At 44.6% G+C, this 11260-nt stretch overlaps 1 protein-coding gene across 1 annotated transcript in view; it reads left to right on the top strand.

Annotated features, from left to right (window-relative positions):
* FHOD3 (formin homology 2 domain containing 3) overlaps positions 1-11260 on the top strand; it is a 469739-nt gene that overhangs the window by 414153 nt on the left and 44326 nt on the right. The gene's annotated exons all lie outside the window — the stretch shown is intronic.

Genomic DNA, 11260 nt, shown 5'->3' with positions numbered 1-11260 from the left:
GGATTCCTTGAAAACATCTCCGTACTGGAGGTTCCTGCATACCCAGTCTCATTTGAAAGACTCAAGAATGAAGAAAGGCAGTGAAGGCTGGCTACAGTGAGCAGAGGGGCTTCAGCAGGAGAGACAGAAGTGAGGAAGGGCTGGGGGGCTGTGCCAGACGCACCCCCAGGCCTGAGTGTGGGAGGGGGCAATGAGGGCATGGGGCAAAGTGGTGCCTGAACCCAGGTGGGCAGGCATGCCATGTACTTTGGAAAGCAGAGGCCTCCGCAGCAGAAGCAGTGTTCCTAGAGGTTTGTACTGGATTGAGTACAGACTTCAAGGTCCATGCTACCCAGAACCTTGGAATGTGACCTTGTTTGGAAGTTGGGTCTTTGCAGGCTTGATCAAGCTAAGATAAGGTCATCCTGGATTAGGGTGAGCCCTGCTCCACTGGCTGATAGCCTTCTAAGAAGAGAGAAGTTTGGACACAGACACAGCGAGGGGAAGGCCATGTGAACAGAGAACACCCAGAGGGGACCACTGTGGGATGATGGAGGCAGAAGCTGGAGGGATGTGCTTACAAGACAAGGGACACCGAGAAGTGCCTGCATCTTCTAGAAGCGAGGAAGAGGAGAGGAAAGATCCTCCCCTTGAGTCTTCAGAAAGAGCATCACCCTGCGGACACCATGATGTTAGACTTCTAGTCTCTCAGGCTGTGAGGGAACACATTCCCCTGGTTTGAAGCCCGCCAGTTTGCGATGCTTGGTTATAGCAAACCTGGGAAACCAGCACAAGGCCTGAGCAGCTCTGCCTTGAGAAGCACCCACATGGCCTGTGCCAGGAGCAGGTGTGACGAGGAATGTGCACTGGCCACTGGCTGGAGAGTGGGGCCCGAGCCCTGGAGTCAGGCCAGGCAGCACAGCAGGTCAGCACAGGCAGGGAGTGAGGGCACGTGACAGACGGGGGAGGGGGCCCAAAGGAGACCGCAGGCAAATACCGAGGGAGAGACTGAGGCAGCTGCCAGACAGTGGGAAAGGAGGGGGCAGGTCTGGCCTCAATACGGGGCAGCTTCACCCTGGGGCCCCCAGAGCAACAAGGGGGAAGGGCGTTTGTGTCCTGCAGGCAGGTGGGGGCTGCCAGTCGGCTCACACCAAGTGCAAAGTGTCTCTCACACAAGCAGATGACGTGTAGGTGCTAGTGCATGATTGGCCATCCTGTGTACTTCACAGGATCTCTGAAAGAGTGCAGAAGCTTCAGATTCATACATAGAGAGGCTTCAAATGCAGCCAGAGGCAGCTTGATTGAAGGAAAAAATGACAACTTCCCCTTTTAAAAATATTTCCCCTTCTTGCCATGAGAACTTGAAAGTCCATCAAAAGAGACAGATTCCTTTGGTTTTGCCTTTGTTCTGTCCCAAAATGTCGGTCTCCCTGGGTAGGGGAAGTTTCAGATACAATAGGTTACTCAGACTTTAGAATGAATCAGATGACTTTTTCCTTTTCTGACTGGTTTCCAGCTGAGCACCTTTTTGCGCCAGGAAGGAATGATGATAGGAAAGTAATGATGACAAATAGAGGAGCAGCAGCACATTAATAAACTAGACTTTCACGGGTTTCCTCCTCCGGGCCAGACACCAAGTAGGGGCTGCTCACAGAGGCTCATCAGAACCTTACGAGGTGCACTGCTATGATCCTCATCTTAAAGTTGAAGAGGGTGCATCCCAAAGTTTGTCTGTGCCCAAGCTCACAAGCCAGTAAGAGGTCGAACTGAAATGTGGTTTCTAGAGCCTGAGTCTGAAGTGCAATCCACGGGCCAGCTCTGGGGGTGGCTGGCCCAGATGGGCTCTCTGGGTCTGGACTCACCCACGGAAAAGAACAAGAGGAAATCTGAAAGGGGAGTGAGGAGACACATGGGCCATTGCAATCTGCATCACAGTGCTGCCTACACTTTTCCTCCAGGAGTAGCTGGTGTCGGATATGATGTACAGTAAACAGATATGGCCTCAGAACACACTGCCTAACCCTTCCTGAGAGTTTGCTGTGTCATGAGGCCTCGGTAGATCATCATTTCAGTTCAGTTCAGTTCAGTTGCTCAGTTGTGTCCAACTCTTTGTGACTCTATGGACTGCAGCACACCAGGCCTCCCTGTCCATCACCAACTCCCAGAGTTTACTCAAACTCATGTCATCCAGCCATCTCATCCTCTGTCGTCCCCTTCTCCTCCTGCCTTCAATCTTTCCCAGCATCAGGGTCTTTTCAAATGAGTCAGTTCTTCACATCAGGTGGCCAAAGTTTTGGAGTTTCAGCTTCAGCATCAGTCCTTCCAATGAATATTCAGGACTGATTTCCATTAGGATGGACTGGTTGGATCTCCTTGCTGTTCAAGGGACTCTCAAAAGTCTTCTCCAACACCACAGTTCAAAAGCATCTTTGGCTCTCATCTTTCTTTATAGTCTAGCTCTCACATCCATACATGACTACTGGAAAAACCATAGCTTTGGCTAGATGGACCTTTGTTGGCAAAGTAATATCTCTGCTTTTTGATAGATCATATATAGTCATTAACATGGAGTTACACATTTTGGTCACACTTTTCATTGGAACACGGTTTCTCGGTTGTGGCTCTGTTGCCATTCTGTGCTGGACAGTTCTTTATCGTGGGAGCTGCCCTGTGCTTTGTAGGGTGTTCGCAGATCCCTGACCTCTGTCCACACGATGCCCGTAGCACTGCCCCAGTGGTGACAACCAAGAATGTCTCCTAGACTGTGTCGACATACCATGGGGACAGAATCACCCTGACTGAGAACCGCTTCTCTGAAGCTGCCTGAGTGAATGCAGAGAGAGTGTGTATTTTCAATGCTTGTCGGTTGTAGCTGATAAGAGTCCAGCAGAAACCAGTCCTCATGGGGAACCCGTAACCCAGGCCCTCCCAGTTGTTACCTGCTGCCTGTGACCACCGATCTAGGGGCCCTCGGGGGCAGAGAGGGTGTCCATCCTGTGCAGAGTCAGTCTCCCAGAGCTTATTGTCTAACCTTGTTGTTCAGAAGTTACATCAGGGCTGAGAAGAGATGGAAGTCATGTCCTCACAGATCTTTACTAATATGATTTCCAGCTTACACCCAAGGGCCTTTTGCTAAACCATCTGCTCTGTAGCATGGCACCATGGCCTAATGGAGTTGTATGAAACCTCTGTGTCCCCAGACGTGATTAGGATGTATTCACTGACATCCTGCTTGGCAACTCCATGTTGTGTATCTGACTCATCATGAAAACCCACAGGAGTAATTGACTAACTTCATTAAGAAAGTTGTTCTTCATACGAGTATTAAATTTTAGAATATGATTGGGGCCCATCCCTAAGTTGCATTAACGATATTTTCCCATGTAAAATGTCTGTGAGGCATCATACTTTGCCGACAAAGGTCCATCTAGTCAAAGCTGTGGTTTTTCCAGTAGTCACGTATGGATGTGTGAGTTGGACCATAAAGATGAGTGCCGACGAATTGACGCTTTTGAATTATGGTGTTGGAGAAGACTCTTGAGAGTTCCTTGGACTGCAAGGAGATCCATCCTAAAGGAAATCAGTCCTGAATATTCATTGGAAGGACTGATGCTGAAGCTAAAGCTCCAATACTTTGGCCACCTGATGTGAAGAACTGACTCATTTGAAGAGCCCCTGATGCTGGGAAAGATTGAAGGTGGGAGGAGAAGGGGATGACAGAGGATGAGATGGTTAGATGGCATCACTGACTCAATGGGCATGAGTTTGAGTAAGCTTCAGGAGTTGGTGCTGGACATGGAAGCCTGGTGTGCTGCAGTCCAGGGGGTCACAAAGAGTCGGACAAGACTCATCGACTGAACTGAAAGAGGGTTTTCTTGTTCTTCCTTGCTTTTCTCATTTTTGTAGCATCTGTGTCTACTCAGAGGGTTAACACAATTGAATGGTCCCAGACGACATTTAAGTTGACACTGCTTGACTGCCAGGCATCCTAGAAACAGATATTCCCTTTGGCTGCCTGTACAAAACTGCAGCATCTTTTCAAGCAGTTTGTGTTGGGGGACCCTGTCTGTGGGTCCAGGAACACACAGTTGAACCTGAGTGCAGGAGCCAGTCAGTGGGGTCTGCAGGCCCAGGAACCAGAATGTCCTGACAGTTGGGCACCTTAGCCACACTGGTAGTTTGTGGAAGTGCCATGAACGTCGAGGTGGTGCTGGAAAGTAGGAGGAGCCCCTGAGTGGGTCTCCAGCTCTGCCTCAGTTGATCCAGCTTGACTTCAGGCACCACATCTTCATCTTCAAATTTGCTGCATTATTCTGCCTTACCTGCCTCACCAAGTTGTCACAAGAATGAAAGAAGATACCATCGAAAGAGAACCTTGAGAAGTTAACCTTTAACCTTGAGAAGTTTTTTGTTTTTTTTTTTTAATTCTCTATGAGACTCTGTGCATGAAGGAAAGCCATTATCTCATGGGATGGCAGGTTGCAAACCATCCAGCCTCGGCCATAACAGCTCCAACTTTTTGCTTTTAGATACTTATCCAGAGTCATAGCCAGGGTTCTGTTCAGAATTCACAAGGCATGATGATTACTTATTATGGTCTCATCTGCAGGTGAATGAGATGGCCAAACCCCAGAATATTTGGGTCCATAAAAAATAAGACTTAGGCATTTTCCTCTGAAATAAGATTTTCCGATACAGAAGCAAGCATACTTAAAGCAGTGCTAGAGAAACACTGTCTGGGAGAAAGCAAAAAACCACTGAGATTATTATGTCATGGTCTTGTTTGATGTTTTTCTCCTTGTGAAACCAGATGATCATCACAGGGTCATCAGTAAATCTACTGACATGGTAAAGAGCAGATTAAAGGTATGCTCATTCTGTTATGATCTGCTCATGGAAAAATGGGAGCATCACCTTGTACAAGGTAGCTTTGACCTGCTGTCCCCCGTCTTATGACTATTTTTATTGTCAGTGATGTGTAAAAAAAACAAAAAGTAAAATTAACTGGCAGATGGCAACCTCATAAATCTTCAACAGTGAACAAATGGTTTAAATTAGTCAGAGAAGTGAAAAACAAAAGTAAGAGTGTTTGATTACTTTCCCAAAGGAAAAAGGCAACAAAACTCATCACATGAAAATGCCTTCTGAAGAAGGGGAAAAATGTTGACAACTTTGTGTTTTGGAATCCTTGTACATGCTTAAAACAATTTGAACATTAAGAAAATTAAAATACAAATTCTTCATTGAGTTTCCCTTTTGAAAACTAGTTTAAATGCTGGATGTTTTGAAATAAGCGGCATCTGCTTGGATTGTTTTGGTCTTTTTGAAGTGTCATCTGTGTCGGCAGGTGGGATCAATAGCATCAGCCTGTGGGCTGGCAATGGGCTGAGCATCTCCCCAGTGCTCCATTCCACCACTTAATCTGTGTTTGGGGCATGATAGAGAGGATGTTGGAAAAAGAAGTATCTAGAGCTCACCACCTGTGACCTCACTCTGACCCCACCCCAAACACGTCTTCAGGACAGTTTGGTGTCACTGGCTTCTGATAACTTCCTGAGGCCGCCCTCTCTGATAACATTCATGAGCCCAGGACAACTACTCTTCCACCTAGGTACATCCTAAGGCATGACTGTGTAAATACCTGCACCTTTGCTGATTATGATGTCAAGTGTCTGGTCTCTTGTTGTTTTTAATTTTTTGAATTAATATGGAGTAAAATTGACTTTGTGTGGATCACAATGAACTGTGGAAAATTCTGAAAGAGATGGGAATACCACATCACCTGACCTGGCTCCTGACAAATCTGTATGCAGTTCAGGAAGCACGTTAGACATGGAACAACAGACTGGTTCCAAATTGGCAAAGGAGTACATCAAGGTTGTATATTGTCACCCTGCTTATTTAACTTATATGCAGAGTACATCATGAGAAATGCTGGGCTGGATGAAGCACATGCTGGAATCAAGATTGCCAGGAGAAATATCAATAACCTCAGATATGCAGATGACACCACCCTTATGGCAGAAAGTAAAGAAGAGCCTCTTAAAGAAAGTGAAAGAGGAGAGTGAAAAAGTTGGCTTAAAGCTCAAAAGATCATGACATCTGGTCCCATCACTTCATAGCAAATAGATGTGGAAACAATGGAAACAGTGAGAGGCTTTATTTTCTTGGGCTCCAAAATCATTGCAGATGGTGACGGCAGCCATGAAATTAAAAGACGCTTGCTCCTTGGAAGAAAAGTTATGACCAACCTAGACAGCATATTCAAAAGCAGAGACATTACTTTGCCAACAAAGGTCTGTCTAGTCAAGGCTATGGTTTTTCCAGTGGTCATGTATAGATGTGAGAGTTGGACTATAAAGAAAGCTGCTGCTGCTGCTGCTAAGTCGCTTCAGTTGTGTCCGACTCTGTGCGACCCCATAGGCGGCAGCCCACCAGGCTCCGCCGTCCCTGGGATTCTCCAGGCAAGAACACTGGAGTGGGTTGCCATTTCCTTCTCCAATGCATTAAAGTGAAAAGTGAAAGTGAAGTCACTCAGTCGTGTCCGACTCTCAGTGATCCCATGGACTGCAGCCTACCAGGCTCCTCCGTCCATGGAATTTTCCAGGCAAGAGTACTGGAGCGGGGTGCCATTGCCTGAGTGCCAAACACATGATGCTTTTGAACTGTGATGTTGGAGAAGACTCTTGTGAGTCCCTTGGACAGCAAGGCGATCCAACCAGTACATCCTAGAGGAAATCAGCCCTTAATATTCATTGGAAGGACTGATGCTGAAGCTGAAACTCCAAAACTTTGGCCACCTGATGCGAAGAACTGACTCATTGGAAAAGCCCCTGATGCTGGGAAAGATTGAAGGTGGGAGGAGAAGGGGCCAACAGAGGATGAGATGGTTGGATGGCATCACTGACTCGATGGACATGAGTTTGGGTAAACTCCAGGTTTTGGTGATGGACAGGGAGGCCTGGTGTGCTGCAGTCCATAGGGTCGCAAAGAGTCAGACATGACTGAGCAAATGAATTGAACTGAGCTGAAAATTGACTTTAGGGGAGTCCAGATCTATTGAGTCTTAGTGCTTAGTCTCTTAGTCATGTCCAACTCTTTGCACCCCCAGTGACTCTAGTCCACCCAGCTCCTCTGTCCCTGAGATTTTCCAGGTAACAATACTGGAGTAGGTAGCTATTTCCTTCTCCAGGGAAATCTTCCTGACCCAGGGATTGAACCTAGGTCTTCTGCATTGCAGGCGGATTCTTTACCCTCTGAGCCACCAGGGAAGCCCAGTTTAAAACATATAAATTCCTGCTGTGACCACTGTAGTCAAGATTCAAAATAGTCCCATCTGCTGAAAAAGCTCTTGTGCTCTTTCCAGTCACACCCTTAACCCACCTAGCCCCTGGTAACCAAGAATCTATACTCATCACTGTGGTTTTGGCTTTTCAAAAATGTTACATACGTGGAGTCATATAGTGAGTAACCTTTTGAGAATGACTTCTTCCACTCAGCATGATGGATGCCTTTGTGATTCATCCAAGTTGCAGTGTGTATCTGCAGTTAATTCCTTTTTGTTGCTGAGTATCATTGCATTGTAGGGATGCACCACTGACTCTTCATCTATTTGCCCATTGAAGAGTGTTCAGCTTCATCCAGTTCTTAGCAGTTATGAATAAAGCTACTACAAATACTCAAGTACAAGTTTTAGTGTGAACATAAGTTTTGATTTTTCCAGGGTAAATGCAAATGGAATCACTGGGGCATATGATAACTCTGTGTTTAATCTTTTGAGGAACTGTAACTTGTCTTTTCATTCTCTTAACAGTGTCTTTCACAGAGAAAAAGTGTTTAATTTGAATCAAGGTTAATTTATTAACTTATTCTTTTTTGTTATCATGTCTTGGAGTTCACTGTGTAACCTGGATCACAAAGATTTTCTCCTGTGTTTCCTTCAAAAAGTTTTGTAGTGTTACCTTTATTTTGATAGCTGTGATCCCTTTTGAGTTAACTTATCTAGAATATAGTGTTATCTAGAAATTAATTTATCTAGTTAACTAGAAGTTATCTAGTTTTCTGGAGGTTAACTTATCTAGAAGGGCTTCCCTGGTGGCTCAGATGGTAAAGAATCTGCCTGCAATACAGGAGACCTGAGTTTGATCCCTGGGTCAAGAAGATCCCCTGGAGGAGGAAATGGCTATCCAGTCTAGTATTCTTGCCTAGGGAGTTCCATAGACAGAGGAGCCTAGTGGCCTACAGTCCATGGGGTTGCAAAGAGTCAGACACGACTGAGCAACTAACACTTTATCTAGAAGGTAGGTTTCGGCTGAGGTTCGCTTTTTGCATATGGATTCCAGTTGGCCCAACACCATTTGTTGAAAACACTGCCATTTGTCTCTTGACGGCCTTCACACCTTTGTCAGAATCCCTGGGCCGTGTCTGTGTAGTCTATTGCTGGACGCCCTGTTTTCTCCCACCAATCTATGTATCTACGCTGCCCTGAAGCCCACGCCACACTGTCTTAATACTGCAGCTTTGTGGTAGGTCTTTGTGACTCCTTCAAGGGTATCCTTTTCCAGAATTATTTTGGATTGACTATTTTGGTCCTCTGCCTTGCTGTAAAATTTTTAAAAGCAGCTTGTCTATATCCACAAAAAATCATACTATTTTGATTGGAATTGAGCTAAATTTATATATCAGTTTTGGGAAGACTAACATCTTGACTATGCTGAGTCTCTCAGTCTGTGAACACAGTTCATCCCCTGTTTACTCAGTTCATCTTTGATTGCTTTCATCAGCATTTCTACTTTCCACAGGCACATTCTACACATACTTTGTTAGATTCATCCCTAAGTATTTCATTATAAACACTGTTTTTAAAAAAATTTAGTTTGTAATTACACTTTAGTAATGTACAGAAATAAAATGGATTTTCTGTATCATGCACCTTTTATCATGCAACATTGTTTAACTCACTAAGCTGTTTTGTAGATTCCTCAAAATTTTCTATGTGGACAGTTATGCCCTCTGGGATGCAGACAGTTTTATCCTTTCCTTTCCAATCTGTATGTATTTTTGAAATTTTATGTACCTCAGCAGGATTTCTACACAATGTTAAATAAGAATGGTGAGAGTAGACACCTTGTCTTGTTCCACATCTTAGAGGGAGAACATTCTCTCTGTCACCATGAAGTATGAAATGAGTTGTGGTTTTTTTTTTCATTAATGTCACCTGTCAAGTGGGAAAAATTTCTTCTATTAGAGGTTCCTGAGTTTTTGGTTGTGAATGGAAATTGAGTTTTATCAAAATTTCTTTGCATCAATTGAAATGACTGTGTGAATTTTCTTGTTCACACTGTTAATCTGGTAGATTAATTGCATTGATTGATTTTTTTTTCATATTGAGCCAACCTTGAGATTATTTTAAAATATATTGCTATATAAAATATAGCAATAGATTTATATATCTTAAAATATTGGCATTTAGTTATATACTCTAAAATATTTTATTAAGGGTTTTTTACATCTGGTTCATCAAGAATATTGGTCTGGAGTTTTCTTGTATTATCTTTGTTGAGTTTTTTTTTTTTTTTTTTAATAGGGCTCATTCTAATCTCATTAAATGAATTTGAGAATTGTTCCATCACCTATTTGAGTTTAGGCCACAGATTCTGACCTACCTTCTGCAGACTATGGTCTCAGTGTCAGCTCAGTTTTCAAAGTCCAGTTCAGGTCTCAAAGCCTCTGACCTGCTGTTGAAGGTCAGATTCACACATGAGCAGTTCAGGGAGAAGCTCAGAAGTTCTGAAACCACTTTGTGCCCTTGCTTGGCAGGCTCTTCAGTTTTCATGACCTCCCCATTGCTTTCCGGGTTTCTGGGGCCTTCCTTTTTAGTAAAGCTGGGACTTTAGTTACCTCACTTTGCCATGCACTTGCTATCACTGCCCATGTCTGGGGCTAAGCCAAGCGAGGGTGGAGAAGAAGAGCAAAAGGGGTTGGCCCCACCTCTTGGGGCCACAGCTCCACTGATGGGAGAGGAAGTTTCCCTTCACGTGAGATTTTGGACCTGCAAACCCTGCTGTCACCACTCGGAGACCCTTTCCCACACCAGGAGAAAGAACTCGAAGCCTCCCCTGAAGCTCTCTGTCTGCCCCTGATACCCTCTTCCAGACTTTGGCTGCCTGATCCCAGGTTGGGGAATACCAGAGGGAAAATGGTCAACTCATTACCAGTTCAGCTGAACTTCCAGTTCTGGTCTTTTTTACCTCTGTCCACCTGCTACTGATGATTTTATTTTAAAGTCTTCAAATAGCTGCCCCTTGACTACTGTCCAGGGCATGTAGTTGCATTCAGTGGGACAGTGCTTACCCATGTCTCCCAGAACTGGAACTCCTTCCCACACCTAATCCAGAGGTTTGCTATTGTTGAGCAGTAACTGAAGCTGCTTAGAATTAATGCATTAATGTAAGTTACTAAAAAGCATGGTGCAGTGTGTATTTCTTTGCTTTGATAATCTCATTTGTTAAATGAGAGAAAAATAATGATACCTTCCATTTAATAATGTTGCATGTGGAGTGTCACATGATGGGAATTTTGACCTTCATTAAAACTGTAATCACTGAGGAATTTGAACCTATAAGAATCATGATCCTTCTGACACCTGTTTGCTTCCTCTGTCTTCCAAAATTGACTTTTACCAGAAACAAATAGAAGCAGAAAGTGATACTGTTCCCATTAGTAGGTAAGTATTGCTCTTTGTAAGGACCATCATCGTTTGTTCCTTAATCAGACTTGAGTTTGATGTTCAGTTCAGTTGCTCAGTTGTGTCCGACTCTGCGATCCCATGAACTACAGCACGCCAGGCCTCCCTGTGCATCACCAACTCCAGGAGTCCACCCAAACCCGTGTCCATTGAGTCGGTGATGCCATCCAGCCATCTCATCCTCTGACATCCCCTTCTCCCCCTGCCCTCAATCTTTCCCAGCATCAGGGTCTTTTCAAATGAGTCAACTCTTCGCATCAGGTGGCCAAAGTATTGGAGCTTCAGCTTCAACATCAGTCCTTCCAGTGAACACCCAGGACTGATCTCCTTTAGGATGGACTGGTTGGATCTCCTTGCAGTCCAAGGAACTCTCAAGAATCTTCTCCAACACCATAGTTCAAAAGCATCAATTCTTAGGCGCTCAGCTTTCTTTATACTCCAACTCTCACATTCATACATGACCACTGGAAAAACCATAGCCTTGACTAGATGGACCTTTGTTGATAAAGTAATGTCTCTGCTTTTGAATATGCT

The sequence above is a fragment of the Bison bison genome, unplaced genomic scaffold (assembly GCF_000754665.1).
Source record: "Bison bison bison isolate TAMUID 2011002044 unplaced genomic scaffold, Bison_UMD1.0 scf7180017864286, whole genome shotgun sequence".
Classification (NCBI taxonomy): Eukaryota; Metazoa; Chordata; class Mammalia; order Artiodactyla; family Bovidae; genus Bison; species Bison bison.
The sequence above is the reverse complement of the archived record's forward strand: the minus strand, read 5'-3'. Positions and strand labels throughout refer to the sequence as shown.